Source organism: Hyperolius riggenbachi, chromosome 2, assembly GCF_040937935.1.
Source record: "Hyperolius riggenbachi isolate aHypRig1 chromosome 2, aHypRig1.pri, whole genome shotgun sequence".
In the NCBI taxonomy this organism is placed as follows: domain Eukaryota; kingdom Metazoa; phylum Chordata; class Amphibia; order Anura; family Hyperoliidae; genus Hyperolius; species Hyperolius riggenbachi.
The window spans coordinates 314,306,141-314,329,087 of NC_090647.1; the positions used below are offsets into that span (position 1 = coordinate 314,306,141).

General features: G+C 47.1%; 1 protein-coding gene across 5 annotated transcripts in view; it reads right to left on the minus strand.

The window, feature by feature from the left end:
• The window catches only part of LOC137546542 (heterogeneous nuclear ribonucleoprotein R), a 68,478-nt gene extending 46,006 nt beyond the window's left edge, over window positions 1-22,472 (minus strand). The window contains exon 1 of one of the 5 annotated variants that reach the window (XM_068269144.1): window positions 22,451-22,472. The gene's annotated coding sequence lies outside the window, so the exon portion shown is untranslated. Of the gene's footprint in view, window positions 1-19,010; window positions 19,142-19,224; window positions 19,258-22,450 lie in introns of those variants that run through there. The other 4 variants (XM_068269142.1, XM_068269139.1, XM_068269141.1 and 1 more) reach the window with 4 other exon arrangements.
• Window positions 22,473-22,947: the final 475 nt, after the last annotated feature.

Consider the following 22,947-nt stretch of genomic DNA (forward strand, 5'->3'; position numbering starts at 1 on the left):
TATATGCAAGTCATGTAAAGAGCTAAAATAGACTAAGCTGCATGCCAACTGCAACATAACAATGTCTGTGTTCTAGGCTTGTCTCCAACACACAGCCTATTGACTACCTGTCATTTAACAAAATGCGTGTGTGTGCCAGAGAAGAATAATAAAAGCTGCCTACAGTGAGGTTTCCAAAACACTGTTCCACATTACAGTATACCATCATCACAACCTTTCCAGAGTACCAACAGGGCTACAAGAAATGAACTTATTGGGTCATCCAGCTACGTTGACAGCACACCAAGATAATCCTCTTCAAAATAATATTCAGAACCCATACAAGGGCAGGGCTCTCACCCTTTTGTATTTTGTTACACATTTATTCATATCAATTCTGTTATTACCGATTCTGTACTCTGTATTTTGCATATTGGTGTATGTCAGTTTGTATTTTGTACCCCATGTTTTGTTGACTACTTTGTAGAGCACCATGGAATATGTTGGCACTGCACTAGTAATATAAGACCGCTCACCACGCTCACTTTACTATCTACCACTGCAGACAAACACAATCTACCACATCAACTTATTAACTAGAAATAAAAAAGCCTGATACTCTATGTATAGAACTAGTCCCAAGACGGACTTTCATGGAATTTTGGATAATTAAAAAAAAAAAAAAATGCACTGAAAAATATGCTCCTCCTTTCAGATTTAAAGGTTAGAAACCTAGGAAGAGGGGCGGAGCGCAACATGGCCGAGTGAAGACGTGCCTTGGCGAGCTCCCGGCTGCATGGCTTAATATACGCACTTTTACATGCACTTAAGTCCCTTGTTTCACCTCCAAAGCTGCCCCCAATGGTATGGCAAACAACTCTGCTAAGAAATCGCGCAAAAGATGGACAGCTAAAGATGCGAGAGAGAGGATTGAACAATACTTTACCCCTGCCGTGTCGCGCACTGGGCCTCCCAAGATGGCGGACGTACGGGCTCCAGGCTCATCTCTCTCGGGCTTCCCGGGCTCCTCTGCCGCATCGAGCGCCCTAGATGATATCTGGACATTCCTTCGGGGTATGCCCACTAAGCAGGACATGGAGCAGCAGACGGATCGCATCCTTAGCACTACTAAGGCCGAGATTGCCGCCATCAGGGGGGACATCGCTGTGGCGACACAGAGGGTGACACACCTAGAGACAGAAGTCTCGGATCTTCGGTCGGAACTAGCAATACTTAAAGCTAAAGATGAACGGCAGCAGCTCTTAAACAGCATGATGCGCTCGCAGATCGAGGACCTCCAGAATCGGAGCCGCCGTAACAACATCCGTGTACGCGGCCTCCCAGAAGCCACCAGACTGGAGGATCTTCGCCCCTCTCTACAGGCAATCTTCAATGGATTAATAAATCGCCCGGTGGGTCAGAAAATCTAATTTGGCCGTGCTCACCGCGCACTACGATCCCCCCCTAAGGGCTCTGAACCCCCGAGGGATGTGATTTGCAGGGTCCACGACTTCAACTTAAAAGAAGCCATCATGGTGGCTGCGAGGGAATCCGGCCCTGTGGACTTCGATGGGGCCTCTCTGACCCTTTTCCAGGACCTAGCACCATCTAAGCTGACCCAGCGAAAGGCACTAAAACCGATCTTAACGGCACTTCAAAACGCTGGTGCCACATACCGCTGGGTATTTCCCTTCCAGTTACAAGCGAAACTGGGCTCCACGACTGGGTTCCTTCGACATCCGAGGGAGATACCTGAATTCTTTACTACTCTCAACCTGCCTCAGGTTGCCGCACCGGACTGGGACCCGGATGCCTTAGAGTCTCCGCGATCACGGCGCAAGGGAAGGCAGGACGCGTCCTCACCTTCTGCACCATGAGTAAGTACACTCGCACCCTACTTCTAAGGGTCTTCCCAGGACAGCTGCCCCATATTGCAATTTGAGACACCTATTCCTATATTCGGCAGCCTGGAAGAAAGACTGAATATATCAGACTTTGCAGACCTGTCTCTCCCCCACACCCACTGAATTCCTGGAACCTAGCCGAAGTATGGGACTTGGAAGAACTCCCACTTTTTCACTGACGATGGAGTATACCTTTGCCTTACTGGCCCCCCCTTGACTCATATGCTCCAATGCCCCCCCCTGCTTCAGTAGTAGCAGTTACTTACTCCATTTTAATATGGCTATATACTAATGCTGTTCCGTCTGACTCTGATAATACTGTATGCATATATGCTAGGGGGATATATGTTTATGTATAAGTGTAATATATATATATATATATATATATATATATATATATATATATATATATATATATATATATATATATATATATATATATATATATATATATATATATATATATATATATTTTTTTTTTTTATAGACATGACACCCCCCCCCCCTTTTTTTTCTTCTTTCCACTGGCTAGTTGATGTATGTGGGGCGGGGCGTGCGGCCCCCCCTCCCTCCCCCATATCGGGGTGTTGTGGTGGGGGGGGGGGGGGGGGGGTCGCCCGCCGTGCCCTGCTCGCGGTGGGTTAAGCACTCTTCAGAGAATTGGGTGGGCAATTGCCTGGGGTTATATATTTTGTTCATTGTTCATAGACGGGTAGATGTCCTGGGTGGGAGAGGGAACGGGACCATGCCTCTTGTTTGAGTACCTGAGGGTGCACCGTCGCCTCATCAGCTCTCGATAGATAGAAGTGCGGCCATATGACAAGTGTTGTGGGCGTGTCTGGCGGGCTGGTGCGGGTGGCTCTGCGTCCCATTTGGGGGTGCTGGGATGCGCGCTCCCCCCCCCGCCACGCATGTTCACCTGAGAGGAGGACCCTTGATATCATATACACTGCATGGCTGGATTAGCTTAATGAGACTCATCCTCTTCTCCCACCTATACGATTTGATAAGTGTTCAAGGGTTTAGAACTTTCAATGTTACTCTTTTTTTGTTATTCTCATTTTTTAAGAAATATATGCTATGCAGCCGGGAACGGCGACGACGACATGCGGTAAGAATGTGTCTTCTCTCCCATTCCCGCCTGGCCAATATTCTGATCGCACTCCTGACTCTTGTTCAGGGGTGGATTGGCCAGTTTCTGGAGATATGGACGCCGAGATTTTTCCCTCGGCAGACATGTACACTGAAGCTTAGACTTCAACCATACTTCTCTTTTCTTTCCTTTAGTTTCTCTATTTTTACTTCTAACTATAATCTTTTTTTCTCTTAGAAACCTAGGAAGGTTTGAAGGGGTCTCCCTTCTATGACCATCTCATGTGGGTAGGCTAACCGCGTACAAGAGATAACGGCACGGGAGACTTGGGCGCAGGGTACAGCCGGTATATGGCTGATCCTGCTGCTGCACAAGTCCCGGCAGTATTAAATACTATTCCCCCTCCAGGCCGCCATGGATAGTGGGGAATGAAATAATTCATTCGGCTTCCAGCAATTGCTGGAAGCTAAATTATTAGGTTTTAAAAGTTACTTCAGCTCCGTCTTCTGACAGCGCTGAAGTTACTCTATACGCTAAAGCCGTAATTCCTATTACGGCCTATGGTGGTGCCAGCTGCGCCCAAATCTCCTGCGCTGGTTTCAGCGTGTTCGAGGCTAACCAGTCTTCCAAAGTGAGCACAGAACTGTCCCGGTCTATCTACACTCCCTGCTGCTGAGGGATTAGCTCTTTGCAACCAGCACAGACGCACTACACCTCTGCAGAGTCTCTCCATCAGTTCCTAGCCAGTTTCTTCCTGCTTGTGTGTAATAAAGCACTTCTCCTTCCCACCCAGTAGTAAAATAAACTTAAAAAGATATGCAAAATTGACTTATTGTAGGCAAGGTGATACAGATGGCTTTTATAAACACATTGGGAAGGATACAGAAATGATCTCATACTCTAAAACACAATGCTGGGAAGAACTACAGCTGTATTACTAGCCATGAAGAATTAAGGTGGCCATACATCAGGCGACTTGGCAGCCGATTCACCATCCAATTTGATTCTGACGGCGCCGACGTTACTCACTGAGCACTGCTTAGTTGTGATTCCCTTTGTATTCTATGGTGGCGCCGGCTGCACCCAAATCTAGCAGCGCCGAAAAGCACTGCCCTGCCAGAAGTGTGCTGCCCTGCAGGTTACTACATGTACATTTCCCCATAGCCATTGGTTTGTTGTCCAGGGTTTCAAAAAGGGATCAAGGGCCTTTTTCCACTGCCCTGCGATTTGATTCTGATTGCAAAACGCAAGGTACATTAAACTAATGGAAACAGAAGCAGCATTTTCCATTAGTGCGATTGCGATGCGATTTTGGTCAAATCGCAATCTTCCTGCCGCATTTTGGATGCAATTGAGCTCTACTATACTGAGTATAGTAGAGCTCAATCCAATGGTGGAAATTGAAACGCGATTCAGCAAGCAACTGCGCTACTATACTCATTATAATAGAGCTCAATCGCTTCCAAAACGCGGCAGTACGATTGCACTTGGACCAAAATCGCATTGCAATCAGATCGCTCCAATATAAAATTGCTGTTGCCGATTCCATTCGTTTAATGTACCTAGCGTTTTGCGATCAGAATCAAATCGCAAAGTACTGGAAAAAGGCCCTAAAGCCTGGTACACATCCAATTGTAACTGGCCAATAATTGGCTATTTTACCACTTTAATGAGAGCTTACCTACACAATCTCTTAATAGTATTCAAAATATTTTGATCCTCTTGCTACACGGGAGGTGGTAAAATTGGTCAGTGATAGGCCGATCATAATTAGATGTGTGTACCAGGCTTTACAGGTTGGGACGTGACAACTCCCATTAGATGTGAAGGACACATTATAGGGCCTTGGACACCACGCCCTCTCGTTCTAGAGCAGGGTTTATTTTCTTCAACTTAAAGGGAACCAGAGATGAACGTTTCACACAAAATAAACATATTAGTTGATGGCTTGTAAAGAATAAATGCTCTTCCTGATAATTTTGCCGCTCTGGTGTGCCTTTTTTGGTGTTTTTTATCCATTATTGCTCCAGGAAAAATCAAATATGGCCGCCGGCTCATATCCCTTCTCCTTCCGGGTTATATGAGTTGTTCTGGATGTGCTGTCTAGGCTATATGAGACTATGCTGCTATCTAGGCTTATGCAGCCTTTCATCTGTGTGCTTTCATTTTGGTATGATCTGCCTGTAGGAAGTGTCACTGATAATAACTGCAGTTTCATTCCTATGAGAATCTAGTGCACACAGAGCACACAGGGATCATATTACAGCCACAGGGCTTCTCTCTCAGGAGCAGCAGCCCCTCCCAGTCATCACAGCTCTCAGTATGCAAAGCAGAAGATCTAAGCCAGGAGAGGGGAAGGCTTGGGCTTGAAAGGACTCCACAGAAGAGTGACTCAGCTATAATGATTCCAGGTCAAACCTCGACTGAATAGTCGATGGATTCTTATCACAGTTGCTAATAGACTAATTAAGCAGATAATGAAACTAAAAGCAGGGTAGGTGTTTACTGTCATGTTCCCACTGATAAATGTAATAAAATACATGAGGGTGCTTCATCTCTGGTTCTCTTTAAGGTAGCCATACACTGGTCGATTTGCCATCAGATTCGACCAACAGATAGATCCCTCTCTGATCGAATCTGATCAGAGAGGTATCGTATGGCTACCTTTACTGCAAACAGATTGTGAACCGATTTCAGCCTGAAACCGTTCACAATCTGTTGTGGTGGTGCTGCCGCCGCTCCCCCCGCCCGCATACATTACCTGCTCCGCCGGCGCGAGTCCTCCCGGTCACCGCTGCTCTGTCTGCGCTCTGGTCTCCAGGTCCGGCATGCTTTGCTTCTTCCTGCCCGGCAGGAAGTTTAAACAGTAGATCACCCTATACTGTTTAAACTTCCTGCCGGGCAGGAGGAACTGAAGCATGCCGGAGACCAGCGCGGACACGGAGCAGCGGTGACCGGGGACAGTCGCGCCGGCGGAGCAGGTAATGTATTGCCGCTCTATTGCGTCGGTCAATCGAACGCCGGTAGCGACGCTCTCCCTACCCGCGGGCGATCGACGGTAATTTTCCGCACGGAGCGATCGACGGGATCGGACGAAATGGATCGAAATTCGGCGTGTAGCACGAACGATTGGCAGCAGATTCGATCCCAGTGATCGAATCTGCTGTCGAAACGGCGGCAAATCGGGCCAGTGTATGGCCAGCTTTAGTCCTCAAGTAATCCCAACAGTGCATGTTTTGCAGAATACCACAAACATTAACAGGTGAGGTAATTAGTGTCTCGGCAGAGCACATTACTACCTCTAGATTTCCAAAAACATGCACTATTGTGGGTACGGAGGACGGAATTGAAAAACACTCATATAGAGCACTGGGAATGGGTGAGAAGAAACCACCAGTGATCAAACAAGTGAAAGCTATTATAGGTTTCAAAAAGTATCTAGACTAAACCTCGACAAGTGAAAACTACATTGCAAGAACTCAGCCTATACACATAGAATAGCATATTAAAGCTATTGCATAGCATATGAGCACAATAAACTGAATGCTTATTTAAAAACACACAAATGAAGATACTCGGGCATGAAGTGTTCTAAGCAGTCTGATTAAACCTAAGACAGCAGAGGTAGGTCACAAAAAGCCCAATCTTCTACACACAGGAATGCTCTTAAAGAGGAACTCCAGTGAAAATAATGTAGTAAAAAAAGTGCTTTATTTTTTACCATGATTATGTATAAATGATTTAGTCAGTGTTTGCTCATTGTAAAATCTTTCCTCTCCCCGATTTACATTCTGACATTACATGGTGACATTTTTCCTGTGGGCAGGTTATGTAGCTGCTCCTAGCTGTTTTGGCTGTTAGAGACAGCTGTAAACAGCTAATTTCTGTCTGTGAACATTGTTACATTGTGGCAGTTTGCCCAGAGTACCGCGGTCCCAGAGCTTTTTGTGGGAGGGGTTTCAGCACATACAGCGCCCCCTGATGGTCTGTTTGTGAAAAGCATTATATTTCTCATGTAAAAGGGGGTATCAGCTACTGATTGGGATAAAGTTCAATTCTAGGTTGGAGTTTCTCTTTAACCAGTTCACCCCCAAGGGTTTTTATCCTAACGGACCAGAGCAATTTTCAGTTGTCAGCGCTCCTCCCTTTTATTCCCTAATAACTTTATTACTAATCACAAGAAAATGATCTATACCTCGTTTTTTTCGCCACCAATTAGGCTTTCTGTGGATAGTACATTTTGCTAAGAATTTTTTTATTCTAAATGCATTTTAATGAGAAAAACAGAAAAAAAAAAAATCATTATTTCTCAGTGTTCAGCCATTATAGTTTTAAAATTAAACATTCTCCTGTGGATAAAACAAACACGTTTTATTTGCCCAGTGGTCCCGATAATTATACAGTTTAAATTATGTCCCTATCACAATGTATGGCGACAGTATATTATTTTGAAATCTAAGTGGTTATTTTTCTGTTTGTTCTGGCCATAATTACAAGCCCCTATGTAATAAATTAAAATTAATTTTCCCCCATAAAATATAGAATAAAAAAAGCTGAGTCCCTAAGGCAACTATTTATTTTCTTTAAGCTGATTTTTTTTTTTTTTTTACAAGTGTTTTTTTGGGGGGGAGGGTTGGAAGTGTAATTTTATTAATGATGTGTATATACTTGAAAATGTATGTATTTTGTAGGTGTAATATACTTTTTGGCCACAAGATGGCGCTAGTGAACACTCATAGGACGTGTTCTTTTTTTTTTTTTTTTTACACTTTATTAAACTGTTACATTTCCTGTTTATGTGAATGGACGTAGCCGCTGTTCGCGGTCACGTCCATTCACTCCAGGCACTGCGATTGGGTAGAGGACCGTTCGGTCTTCTTCCCCAATCACCCAGCACGGGATCCCGACGGTAATGGCGGCGGTAGCGGCGCGCACACGGCGGGAATGCGCGACGTATTAAAACGTCATGTTGCCGTTAATAGCGGTAAGCATGACGTTTTAATACGATAGGATGTCGGTAAATGGTTAAACTTTTATGCAACAGCTATGAAAGAGGTTAATGTACAGCACAGACACCAATCAATGATCAACAGCAATCTGGAAAAGATTTCAAATCCGCCTGACCAAGCACACAATACCAATGGCACTCATCTGGCGATGTGAGCTGAGACATACATGAAATCAAGCAAGACTGATCATGTCTCATGTCTGTAAGGACCTTAAATGTATTACTGGAATCAGGATATTAGACAAGTGCAAGAATAACCAGATTTAATAGATTAGTACTCCAAGTCACAGAGGCCAATAAATGTTAATCCTCTCTAAGGGCTGGAACCCAAAGGAGCGCTTTTGGCAGCGTTTTGGCAGCACTGCGATATGCTAGCAGTTTGCCAAAACGCTGGGCTAATGTTAATGGATGGGGCAACTTCCACAGGAGCGTTTGCGTTTCCCAGAAACGCAAACGCAGGACCTGCAGCATTTTGGGAGCGTTAGCGCTTCAATGTAAAGTATTGAAACGCTAGCAGAAACGCTCAGCAAAACCTAAACTGAGCGGTTTTGCTAGCGTTTTGCGGTTCAGCACACTGTAACAAAATGAAAAATAATTCACAGGACCAATCAGGATAAAAACGCAAAACGCAAAACGCTAGGCACCCGCTGGGGAAAAAAATACAATGTTGCAAAACACGACCAAAAACGCGCATGAATCCGCTTGCAAACCGCTCAGACAAAACGCTAGCGGTTGCGTTTTGCGTTTGCGGTTTTCAGTGGGTTCCAGGCCTAATGAAGTGTGCCACAGTGTGTGGATATAACAAAATCAGAGTACCCACCCTACCCATACTTGAGTGATGCGCGGCTCCCACTTCAGTGAATACAAAACTGAGAAGGTAAGCGCATCCATTTTGCACCTAATCTGTACTGTCCACCCAAAGCGGTCACCACCGCTAAACCACTGTACTCAGCCCGGAGGCCGGCAGAAGCTTGGGGCTCTCCATAGGCTGCATTAGACCAAGTCTCCCTAGCAACAGGTAGAATTTTAACTCTCCCTGTTCCAGAGGATTCCCATTGGTATTTTGCAGCCCAATGGAGATCCCCATGCTTCTGCTGGCTATCGAGCTGTGTAAGGGGACGAGCAATGAAGGGACATGTAGCCTGGGGAAGAGGCTTTTCCCCCGCAGGCTATATGGGGGGGCGCATGCGCCTTCCCAGGATTACCGCGGGCTGCACAGAAGTGCAATCAGCTTACTGCAACGGGTCCCTTGTGAACAACTTCTGGGTATAAAATAGGATCCGTTCACTGTCAGTTTAGCAATTAGCGGAGAACAGAGGAAGAAAAAAAATCTGTTCTCTGCTCGAGTGGGAACATAGCCTAAGGCTGCATCTAAAAGCCAACACTGTACACAAGCACTCTAACAGTCACTCGCAGTGATGAGGATTCAAGGATTAGAATACTGGCCCATAAGATCATATAGATGCATTACTAGGCTATAGCCATGTAACACACTGTTGCTTTGGGGAGGAGGAACAATACATTGGCACATGGAGTTGCTTACAGGGAAGAATTGCTTTAAAGGGAACCTGAAGGAGCAGGATATGGAAGCTAACTAGAGATGGGCGAACAGTTTGGCTGTGTTAGCCGAACTGTTCGGGCTGCCCAATCTGTCATTTATCTATGCCTCTTACTACTTCCGGGTCGCAATGACCCGGAGTAGTACGTCTGCGCTGCCCGGCGGAGCGCGTCCTAGCGACGCGCTCCCGTTGCCGGGCACTTTCTGCGCATGTGCGTGACGTCATGAGTGACGTCACGCACATGCGCAGAAAGTGCCCGGCAACGGGAGCGCGTCGCTAGGACGCGCTCCGCCGGGCAGCGCAGACGTACTACTCCGGGTCATTGCGACCCGGAAGTAGTAAGAGGCATAGATAAATGACAGATTGGGCAGCCCGAACAGTTCGACTAACACAGCCAAACTGTTCGCCCACCTCTAAAGCTAACATGCATTTTAAACAGTGCAGATTGCCTGGCTATCCTGCTGATCCACTGACTCTAATACCTTTAGCCATAGACCCTGAACAAGCATGGGAATCAGGTGCCTGGACTGAAGTCTGACTGGATTAGCCACATGCTTGTTTCAGGTGTGTGATTCAGACACTATTGCAGCTAGGGTTGCAATGGTCTAAAATTCCACAGTATGATAACCGTAAAAAAAAATTACCACGGAATGACGGTATTAACCCCCCTGGCGGTATGAAAAATTCCGCCAGGGGGCAGCGCAGCAGTTTTTTTTATTTATTTTTTTAAATCATGTAGCGAGCCCAGGGCTCGCTACATGATAGCCGCTGCTCAGTGGCATCTCCCCAGCCCCGCCGATCGCCTCCGGCGATAGGCGATCAGGAAATCCCGTTCAAAGAACGGGATTTCCTGGAGGGCTTCCCCCGTAGCCATGGCGACGGGGCGGGATGACATCAGCGACGTCAGGACGTCATTGGGAGTCCCGAAGAACCCCTCGGCGCTGCCTGGCACTGATTGGCCAGGCAGCGCACGGGGTCTGGGGGGGCCGCGCGCCGCATCAGATAGCGGCGATCGGGCGGGGGCCGGCGGCGATCAGAGTGCTGGCGCAGCTAGCACAGTGCTAGCTGCGTCCAGCAAAAAAAAAAAAAAAATTATGAAAATCGGCCCAGCAGGGCCTGAGCGGCACCCTCCGGCGGCTTACCCAGTGTCCAGCACGGGGTTACCGCTAAGGAGGTTAAACAATTATTTGGACCCGGGACCCACCCCCTTACATTAATGTGCCCCCACCCGCCAGTGATAGGTGGCCGCAGCACAGGTAGCCAGGGATAGGTGTAGCCAGTGGTAGGTGCTCGCAGCACAGGTAGCCAAGGATAGGTGTAGCCAGTGGTAGGTGGCCGCAGCATAGGTAGCCAGGGATAGGTGTAGCCAGTGGTAGGTGCTCGCAGCATAGGTAGCCAGGGATAGGTGTAGCCAGTGGTAGGTGGCCGCAGCATAGGTAGCCAGGGATAGGTGTAGCCAGTGGTAGGTGGCCGCAGCATAGGTAGCCAGGGATAGGTGTAGCAGCATAGGTAGCCAGGGATAGGTGTAGCCAGTGGTAGGTGCTCGCAGCACATGTAGCCAGAGATAGGTGTAGCCAGTGGTAGGTGCTCGCAGCATAGGTAGCCAGGGATAGGTGTAGCCAGTGGTAGGTGCTCGCAGCATAGGTAGCCAGGGATAGGTGTAGCCAGTGGTAGGTGGTCGCAGCACAGGTAGCCAGGGATAGGTGTAGCCAGTGGTAGGTGGCGCAGCATAGGTAGCCAGGGATAGGTGTAGCCAGTGGTAGGTGGTCGCAGCATAGGTAGCCAGGGATAGGTGTAGCCAGTGGTAGGTGGCGCAGCATAGTTAGCCAGGGATAGGTGTAGCCAGTGGTAGGTGGCCAGGGATAGGTGTAGCCAGTAGTAGGTGCTTGCAGCGTAGGTAGCCAGGGATAGGTGTAGCCAGTGGTAGGTGCTCGCAGCATAGGTAGCCAGGGATAGGTGTAGCCAGTGGTAGGTGCTCGCAGCATAGGTAGCCATGGATAGGTGTAGCCAGTAGTAGGTGGCCGCAGCCCACGGGATGAACGGGATTTCCTGGAGGGCTTCCCCCGTCGCCATGGCGACAGGGCGGGATGACGTCACCGACGTCGGGACGTCATTGGGAGTCCCGTAGAACCCCTCGGCGCTGCCTGGCACTGATTGGCCAGGCAGCGCACGGGGTCTGGGGGGGGGGGGGGGGGGCGCGCGCCGCATCAGATAGCGGCGATCGGGCGGGGGCCGGCGGTGATCAGAGTGCTGGCGCAGCTAGCAAAGTGCTAGCTGCGTCCAGCAAAGAAAAAAAATTATGAAAATCGGCCCAGCAGGGCCTGAGCGGCACCCTCCGGCGGCTTACCCCGTGTCCAGCACGGGGTTACCGCTAAGGAGGTTAAACAATTATTTGGACCCGGGACCCACCCCCTTACATTAATGTGCCCCCACCCGCCAGTGATAGGTGGCCGCAGCACAGGTAGCCAGGGATAGGTGTAGCCAGTGGTAGGTGCTCGCAGCACAGGTAGCCAGGGATAGGTGTAGCCAGTGGTAGGTGGCCGCAGCATAGGTAGCCAGGGATAGGTGTAGCCAGGGATAGGTGTAGTCAGTGGTAGGTGCTCGCAGCATAGGTAGCCAGGGATAGGTGTAGCCAGTAGTAGGTGCTTGCAGCATATGTAGCCAGGGATAGGTGTAGCCAGTGGTAGGTGGCCGCAGCACAGGTAGCCAGGGATAGGAGTAGCCAGTGGTAGGTGGCGCAGCATAGGTAGCCAGGGATAGGTGGCGCAGCATAGGTAGCCAGGGATGGGTGTAGCCAGTGGTAGGTGGTGCAGCATAGGTAGCCAGGGATAGGTGTAGCTGTAATTAGGTGGCCGCAGCACAGAGAGCAGGAGGGAGGGAGAGGGGACAAATACTCACTTGTTAGCCAAGTCCTCGGGCGTGTACTGGGCTTCATTCTATTTCCTGTTCTGTTGCATCATCTCCTTGTAATAGCACCCAGGGGGCGCTGTTTCAGGGAAATGTGATGCAAGAACAGGAAGAACAATGAAGCCCAGTAAAGCGTGGACGACGAACCTTGTTGCCGGCAAGTGAGTATTTATCCCAACCGCTGTTCGTGCGCCGCCGCTACGTCGCTCCGCCCCCCGGTAGCCCTGCCCCAAAAAACGGTAAAACGAGATTGCGCATGGTATGATTACCGTGCACAAACCGCGGTATATCGTCATACTGGTATACCGCGGCAACCCTAATTGCAGCCAAACAGATCAGATGGACTGCCAGGCACCTTGTATTGTTTTAAAGAGGATAAATATGGCAGTCCTCATAAACATCTCGCTTCAGGCTCCTTTTAAGTCTCTTGAGCTGTGAGTTCTGACAACAGAGCAAAACGCAGTTCTCACAGCAAAAACCGATAGTTTTCTCCAGTGCTTTCTTAGTGTAAGGAACTTCCTCTTCACTGCCATTCAGCTTCAAAGGACTAGTGAAGTGAGTTATATGGAGGCTGCCATATTTATTTCCTTTTAAAGGAATACCTGGCTGTCCTGCCGATCTTCTGCCTCTAACACTTGGTGCCCATACACAATACAAAACGTTAGATTTTCCCATTTATTCGATCTAAATGATGGAATGAGAGTTGAATTTTTTTTTTTTATCAAGAAATTTGAACTATTATCCCGTTTTTTTTTTTTTTTTTTTTTTTTTTTTTTTTTTAGAAAAATCTAACCGGACATGCTGGAAAAATCTTTATATTCAATCTAAAGGAATAATCGAACTGAAAAATTATGTATGTACGTACGTACAGAAACGTACCGTGTATCCCCAGCATAAGGTGGCGGATCTGGACTGTCTAGGCAGAGAATCCAGTGTTTGTTCAGGTGTCCCACTAGGTAACTTAAGAATCTGGCATGCTAGATCAAATCAGGTTGTATTCTCTTTAATCGTTGGTTTGTTGTTTGCTGCAGTCAGTTTAAAGGACATAGGCAGAGGTATATGGATGCTGCCATATGTATTTCCTTGTAAACAGGGCTTTGGAGTCAGGGCAATTTTGGGTACCTGGAGTCGGAGTCGTTGATTTCATAAACTGAGGAGTCAGGAGTCAGATGATTTTTGTACAAAATCCACAGCCCTGTTAAGTATTAGACTAAGGAGTCGGAGTCTGGGCCATTTTGGGTACCCGGAGTCGGAGTTGAGGTTTCATAAACTGAGGAGTTGGAGTCGGAAGATTTTTGTACCGACTCCACAGCCCTGCTTGTAAACAATACCAGATGCCTTGCAGCTCTGATGGTCTACCTGGCTGCCGTAGTGTCTGAATAACAGAAACAAGGATAAAGCTAATCTTGACAGGTGTGTGTGTGTGTGTGTGTGTGTGTGTGTGTGTGTGTGTGTGTGTGTGTGTGTGTGTGTGTGTGTGTGTGTGTGTGTGTGTGTGTGTGTGTGTGTGTGTGTGTGTGTGTGTGTGTGTGTGTGTGTGTGTGTGTGTGTGTGTGTGTGTGTGTGTGTGTGTGTGTGTGTGTATGTATATGTGTGTATGTATATGTGTGTATGTGTGTATGTATGTATATGTGTGTATGTATGTATATGTGTGTATGTATGTATATGTGTGTATGTATGTATATGTGTATGTATGTGTGTATGTATGTGTGTATGTATATGTATGTATGTATGTACGATGGCAGGTAATCGAGCAGCTGATAACGAGAGCCGGCGGGGACGAACGGTAATCGATCCACGCAGACGAACGCGGACGTGGCGAGAGTCGATCCGGTGGCTAATCGGCCGCCAGATCGACTCGTGTATTCCCAGCATTAGCCAAGTTCCAACTTTATATGAGGCTTTACCATTTTTTCCCGCCATCTTAACCAGTTACAGTTTAGGTGGCCTCCACAGATTCTCTCTTTGCCCCAAGCACCCCTCACTGTGAGTAGGGGCAATGATGTAAGCATACACTTCTGCAATGCAAGGCTGCAGGCAACTTTTGCCAAAAGAATAGAAAAATTTGTGATATATATGTAGGCTGGTATGATCCAACTGAGCAAAAAAAGTATACTGAAGTCTATTTAAGAAAATCTATACAAAAACTTTTTGCCAAAAGCCTAAGCTTGAGTGGGAGAGGGGATATCAACATCACATACTGAGAAAGGAGTCAGGCAGAAACTGCAGTAAGGCCTAGTATACACCAAAACTGCTAGCAGATCCTCAAAACGCTAGTTTTTTGGAGCAGATTTCAGAGCGATTCTTGGCATGTTTAGAGAAGTTTTCTAAACATGCCTAGCGGTTTTTGGAGCGTTTTTTGTGGAGCATAGTACAAATATTGTTACAGTAAAGCTGTTACTGAACAGCTTCTGTAACAAAAAACGCCTAAAAAACTGCTCTGATCTAGCGTTTTCCAGAGTGGTTTGAGCTTTTTCTAAACTTTACATTGAGGCAGAAATGCTTCTGCAACCCGCAAAAGTGCTGCAGGACCTACATTTGCGGTTTGATAAAAACCTCAAACCGCTGGTGTGCACCATCCCATTGATATACATTAGCCAAGCGTTTTCACAAGTGGAACCGGTTTGGAAAATGCTACAAAAACTGTTCGGTGTGCACCAGACCTAACACGAAATGAGAGGCTAGCATGGCACATCAGTTTGGCCATTCTCTGCAGCATCTATTCCAGCAGAGTAATTCAAGGTGGAGGAGTCATGGAGGAAAAATTCTTCCAATCAACAAACTGTCCAAAATCAGTTACAACTTTTGTTTTTACGGTTATGTGCCTATACAAACAAACTATAGCGATGGCTTTTTAGATGGGAGAACCAGCCTGCTCTGACCTGAGGAGTCCCATGCTTGCACAAGTGGAAGATGACCTAATAAGCAATGCTAACCAAAGTAAACCAAATAATGATGTTTTGGTATTCAGAAATTTGACTTACCCAGCTGAAAGTTGAAAACAGAAAAGAATAGTTAAGGAATTGCCTCCTAAAAAGTTCCTGTCGGCTCACAAATTCTGTGTACCTGTAACTTTTCAACGACCGCGGGGAAAATAAGGCTACATCCAAGCAGCCTAAGGGCCGGTTCACACGGACATCACAGACTCGTCGGTTAAACGTCCTCACTCAAGTGAATGGGCGCGTTTAACATAGCACGGTTACCGTAGATTATGAGAACGTGGCGTCCCAATGCAGATTTTCCCCGTCGTTTCAGCTGACCCTAGAAGCCTCATGCGGCATCTAGGGTTGATTCACCGCCACGTCTTCCTGTCCTCTTGCAAGAATGAAAACAGCTGATCGCGAGACGCCGACAATCACTGAAGAAAAAAGTCCCCTAAAGAGACGAGAAGTCGGAAGCCACCCGTCTGAACTAGCCCTTACTATGCTCTGCTCACCTGGCCTTTGGGGCCTTCATTCAATTTCTGTTTGCATGCAGAGGAAGGACCCAAGATGGCAAAACTGTCATCCTGTTTACATACATTTGTTGGAATGTAAGCAGGATGCCTACTGGTTTAAAGTGGATCCGAGAAACTTTTACTTATTGCATAATTGTGTTCCTTTCATATAGTTTATAGGGCATTCCTCAAGTCAAATACTTTTTTTTTGTTTTAATACTCCAATTCCCTATAAACTAAAACAAACCTCGCCCACAGCTTCTTCAGAGTGCCTTAGCAGCAAGGGCTTATGGGGGCTCAGTCTGGGCAGGAGGAGGTTATTAGCCAGAGATTTCAGAAGCAGAGGGGAGGAGCAAGGAGTAGAGGGGAGTGAAGTTTTCACAGGCTGAGGGCTGGAGATGCTGATCAGCTTGCCTGTGTGCAATGTGACAAACAGAACACGTTTGTATCACAGGAATAAATAATCAAACTGTTGAAGCTGTTGGCAGCTAGATTGGCTGTGTAAACTATCTAAACTTTAGATATCATATAGACAAGTTACTTGTTATAGTTAAAAAAAAAAAAATGTGTGTGTGTGTGTGTGTGTGTGTGTGTGTGTGTGGGGGGGGGGGGTTGTTGGGAAAAAATAACAGCCTTAACGTAAATTTCAAAATAATAAGTTACATTCACCCCTCCTGCTTTGATGGGGTGGGGGCATTCCCAGTGCAGGGTGAAGCCGAAAAAAAGTCTCACCCTGCTCCTATACAAACTTCCGGGCCTGTACTGATTACTATACCCCCCCACTCTGAGTTGTAGCAACTCGGGGGGGGGGGGGGGGGGGGGAATTGCAATTCAGCTATTGCCAGCAGCTGAATTACTAATGTTTCCCCTAATTTGTGCTGCCAACCAGCTGACACTTTGGGTACCCAAATCAGGTACACAGCGCTGACACAAACGATCGCTGATTTCTGCACTGTGACCCTCTAAAGCATCTTCAACATCGAACAGTTGAAGACTGCCCACATCTCTATGGATACAGGCGCTGCCACACTGCAAAGGCGCACAGACAGCTGTGCAGTAGCACAGAGTCACTCGTACATGGCTCTTTTCTCTGTATAAGGACTTGTACACACTGCTGCGCTTGCACTGCGTTTTTAAAATCACATGCAAATTTTACATCGCAAAGCATTGATGAAAATTTGCATCGCACCAGTGTGTACAGGTCTTCACGATTTTCCAAAAGACCTTGAAAAAACGCCTGTGATTTTAAAAGCGCAGTGCAAGCGCAGCAGTGTGTACAGGCCCTACTGCTCAATTATAACATACACATCAATTCAAAGCCTGCATGCAGCATGTTAGAATAACATGATCTTCTAGAATGCAGAGATGTGAACATGCCCTTAGAACTGTATGATAACTGTCCTTTCTACCAATGCACCTTTGCAAACCTTTTAAGAATGAACCTCCCCATAAGGGCCTGAACCCACAAAAGCAGTTGTGTCTGCTTTTCAGCAAAACATCAATGTTACAGATGTGAAAAGCGGACAGAAGCAAACAACTGCGTTAGTGGGCACTAAGGGAGGTTCTGAGTGCCACTGGGGTGCGGGGGTTGAAAACATTACTTACCTACAGGTGCTCCTCTGGTCCCCCCGTCGTTTGTGATGCCCGATCTTCTCCGCAGGCTTGCCATAGCGACTGAAGTTTGCATGTTCCCAGCAGCACCCACAGGACTACGGCCCAGCGTGCATGCAATGCTGCCAGGAAAATACTTACTGCGATCCATATTGCAAGTCTGAGGAGAATATGGCAATTCCCACAAGGCACTGATAGATAAATGGCCTCTGCACAATGGGATAGATGTGCCCACAATTGGACAGTCATGACCAATACCATGCAATATAACTTGATAGCTCAAAGACCAAGTCAGGTCAGAAGATGGACATGAATGGTCCAGGAAAGGGAGACAATACTGGTATGTTGTAGGGGAGGATAGTAAGGATGCTAGGAGTTCCTGTGCAAGCCAAGCACACTTTAATTCAAAAGCTGTGTTTTGCTTATGCTGCCTTTTTCCAAATTAACTAGTTCTACTCTGCTGTTTGGAGATTGTTCCTGATCTGAACTCAGTGGAAGGCAAGCTAGCTGGGACCAAACAGAATGTAAGCCTGTTTTCGCATACATTGCAACAAAGGATATGGATTTTTCCTTTTAAAAATACCAGTTGCCTGACTCTCCTGCTGATAATGTCTCTAATACTTTCAGCCACAGCCCCTCAACAAGCAAGCAGATCAGGTGCTCTGACTGAAGTCAGACTGGATTAACAATAACATTTCTATAATTCTCCCATAGGACTCAAATCAATTAGCTACATGCTTGTTTCAGGTGTGGGATTCAGCCACTGCTGCAGGCAAAGCGATCAGCAGGACTAGCAAGCAACTGGTATTGTTTAAAAGGAAACATCCATATCCCTCTCAGTTTAGGTTCAATTAACGTTAGTGTTCACACAGCCTTGAAGTGGAAACCTAACCTTGAAAGTCACTGGTTTATGCAACATGCCAAACTGTGAACCAGACATGGAAGTGCAAAGTTACAATACATTTTCTTCAAGGCCTGATCAATGCTGAGACAAGCTAGTGTTGCAAATCGGAAGACTGCAGAATATCATGGAGGTGATCAGAAAATACAGAACATTTCATCACATATACAACCACTATCAAACACAAAATACTTAAAGGCTAATCGCATCTTATTATCAGATAACACAAAGCAAATAAAAGTATATAGCAGCTTGAACAATAATGTCCTGTGAATCACGCCTCTGGTACCCAAGTTTGTGATCTGCTTCATCACACTGGCAGCTGAACCTACACAGGCACTACCAGCATTAACCATTTACTTAGTTAGTTTTTATGAGTACTCTTTCCATTTCCAGCCTGAGAGGAGGGTCACAAACAATAAGGCTTGTAATGTGCTGGATTTGTACTATTGTCGGTGTGCACAGACAGAAGCACTGATTATTAAACCAGCCATAAATGATCTTATCCCCACACGCCTCCCACTAGCGCCATGACAGAGCAGATACACCCCCTGGCTCCGCTACCACGTGCTGCACGCATGCACATTGCACAATCCCCGGCATCACACTCACCCGCTGCACCGCTGCAACCCGCAGCCGCCGCACTCTGAGCTGCTAAAATGGCGCGTCTTCCCCGGCACGGCCCCGCCTCCTTCTCCCGTATTCTTCTTCCAATCACGGAGCGGGACTACGGGGTCGTCCACATTGAACACCAGGGGCCTACCAATGAGATAAGCCCTGAGATGAGGGAGCGGGAAGGAGGGGGCGATGAGCGCGGTAGTCTTACCTTTCCGCGGCTCGGGAGGATGTCGATGAGCGCGGTGTGCTTTAGCTATGGCTATCTAGCGTCGAGAGTGGGGACAGGGGAGGGACATAGAAAGCAGTTGCCTGCTGCTGCTGCTGCCTCCTCTCAGTGAAGTGTCCAACGATGGCAGATTTCAGTGGCATTCATATTGCTCGCAATAAGGGCTTGCTGATATATAATAGCCTGTTGTTAGAAATTGCAGTGGAAGTACATAAATCTCAATATAAATAATATATAATACCAATATTAAAGCATATTTCCAAGACTTTTTTCTAAATACACCTTTCCTCTCAGCCTGTGCACCTCACACCCGTCACAGGGCAGCCATCAGGGGGGGACAACTGACACTGCAGTGAGGGGCCCAGGGCTTCTGGGGGCCCTGCCCCCCCCAGCACTGGAAGCGCCGCATGTGCTGACTGTGGGCCTATGGCTCACTAACCAGCAAACCGCGTTCCAGCACTGAGAGAGAACGCACTGAGAGAAGAGGGACATTGGCACTTGAACGTGGGGAGCAAATGAGTGAGCCCGCTACAGTGGACTTTCTATACTGGGGCACCACCTATATCTGGCTACAGGCTACCTATACTGGGCCACCACCTATACCTGGCTACCTATACTGGGGCACCACCTATACCTGGCTACCTATACTGGGGCACCACCTATTCTTGGCTACCTATACTGAGGGCACCACCTGTACCTGGCTACCTACACTGGGGCACCACCTATGCTTGGCTACTTATACTGGGGTGCCTATAGCTTGCTACCTATATTGGGGGCACCTGTACCTGGCTAACCTATACTGAAGCACCACCCATACCAGGCTACCTAAACTGGGGGAAACTATACCAGGCTACCTATACCGGGGCACCACCTATAGTTGAATACCTATACTGGGGGCACCTGTATCTTGCTGCCCTATACTGGGGCACCAGCTATACCAGGCTACCTGTACAGGGGGCATCTTAACCTGTCTACCTATACTGGGGCACCACCTATAGCTGGCTACTTATACTGGGGCACCACCTGTATCTTGCTGGCCTATACTGGGGCACCACCTATAGCTGGCTACTTATACTGGGGGAACCTATAGCTGGCTACTTATACTGGGGGCAGTGGCGTATCTGGGTAGTATAGCGCCTATGGCAAACACTAAAATTGCGCCCCCCCCCGTCACAGTGTCCCTTTATAAAAACGGCATCCTTTCTCATGTACATATGTTTTGGGAAGCTTCGTATTGCCAAAGTTCTCTGCACTCTAACAATAACCTTCCCGCCTTTAAACACCTAACACTAATGTGACATGAGTATGTACTCTGTAAAGTGCTGCAGAACATGTCAGCGGCAGCGCTACATAAATATATAACAATAATATAGTAGGATATTACACTAGGATTAGATTGTGAGCTCCTCAAAGGACAGTCAGTGACATGACTATGTACTCCGTAATGTGCTGCAGAAGATATATAAATACAAAATAATATGGTAGGACATTAGACTATGACTATGGGAGGATTAGATTGTGAGCTCCTCTGGGGACAGTCAGTGGCATGGCTATGTACTCTGTAAAGTGCATTACACTATGACTATGGTAGGGTTAGATTGTGAGCCCTTCTGAGAACAGTCAGTGACATGACTATGTACTCTGTACAGTGCTGCAGGAGATATCAGTGCTATACATATACATACTAATAATATGGTAGGACATTAGACTATGACTATGGTAGGGTTAGATTGGGAGCTCCTCTAAGGACAGCCAGTGACATGACTATGTACTCTATATAGTGCTGCAGGAGATGTCAGGGGTATATAAATACATAATAATAATATGGTAGGACATTAGACTATGACTATGGTAGGATTAGAGTGTGAGCTCCTCTAAGGACAGTCGGTGACATGACGATGTACTCTGTACAGTGCTGCAGAAGATGCCAGGGCTATATAAATACATAATAATATGGTAGGACATTAGACTATGACTTTGGTAGGATTAAATTGTGAGCTCCTCTGAGGACAGTCAGTGACATGACTTTGTACTCTACTCATAGTCTACTGTCCTACCATATTATTATTATGTATTTATATAGCACTGACATCTTCTGCAGCACTTTACACAGTAGGATTAGATTGTGAGCTCCTCTGAGGACAGTCAGCGACATGACTATGTACTCCGTACAGTGCTGCAGGATATGTCGGTGCTATATAAACACATAATAATAATAATATGGTAGGACATTAGACTCTGACTATGGTAGGATTAGAGTGTGAGCTCCTCTGAGGACAGTCAGCGACATGACTATGTACTCTGTACAGTGCTGCAGGATATGTCGGTGCTATGTAAATACATAATAATAATAATATGGTAGGACATTAGACTATGACTATGGTAGGATTAGAGTGTGAGCTCCTCTGAGGACAGTCAGCGACATGACTATGTACTCCGTACAGTGCTGCAGGATATGTCGGTGCTATGTAAATACATAATAATATGGTAGGACATTAGACTATGACTATGGTAGGATTAGAGTGTGAGCTCCTCTGAGGACAGTCAGCGACATGACTATGTACTCCGTACAGTGCTGCAGGATATGTCGGTGCTATGTAAATACATAATAATAATAATAATAATATGGTAGGACATTAGACTATGACTATGGTAGGATTAGAGTGTGAGCTCCTCAGGGGACAGTCAGTGACATGACTATGTACTCCGTACAGTGCTGAAGGATATGTCGGTGCTATATAAATACATAATAATAATAATAATATGGTAGGACATTAGACTATGACAGGATTAGAGTGTGAGCTCCTCTGAGGACAGCCTGCTGAACCCACAGTGACTGCTCATCACATTCTTGTCCCCTTGTGAGAGTCAGAGTGCAGCTGACGCAGCAATAACAGACAGAGGGATCAGATTGCAGGGCAGCCAGCCAGTGCACTACACATGCATCACTTTGCAGCTGAACAGACGCTGCCTGCAGAGTCTGCGCTGCATACAGAGTAAACAATGCTCTCTCCTCCCTTGTGCAGGGCTAATCTACTGATACATTTCCATGCCTCACTGCACTCCCCCTCCTGCAGATCTGCGTGCCTCTTCTCATCTTCTCCACTATGATGATGCCGAGGTGAGGGCAGATCTGTGATCCTGGAAGAGGGGAAGAGTTCAGGCAGGGAAACAGAGAAGTGATCCACCCCAGACCCATACCAGTCACCTGCCTCCCCAGTCTCCGGCTCTCTACCCGGCCCCTCAATCCTCAGCATGTTCCCATCTGCAATGCACGAGTCTTCAGAGCTCAGTGCACTCACTCTCGCCTGGAGCTCCCCCTAGTGGCGCCTCCTCTCTCTTCTCTCCCCTGGACAGAACGAGCAGCTTAACTTTGCCTGTGTGTATCCGCTATCGGGACACACACCAGGCGGCTTCAGTAGCACAACACGGGTGCAGCCAGGCATGGCGCCCATGATGTTATTGGCGCCCATAGTACTTGCCATGCCTGCATCCTTCTACATACGCCTCTGACTGGGGGCACCTATGCCTGGATACCTATACTGGGGGCACCTATACCTGGCTAGGGCAGGGGGTCAAGCCAAGACAGAAGGGGACAAGAGGTTAAACGGGGGTCAAAAGAGGCACAGGAGAAACAGAGGCGGACAAAAGAGGCACAGAGAGAAAAGAGATGAGACGGGAATGCACAGAGGGACACAAAAGAGG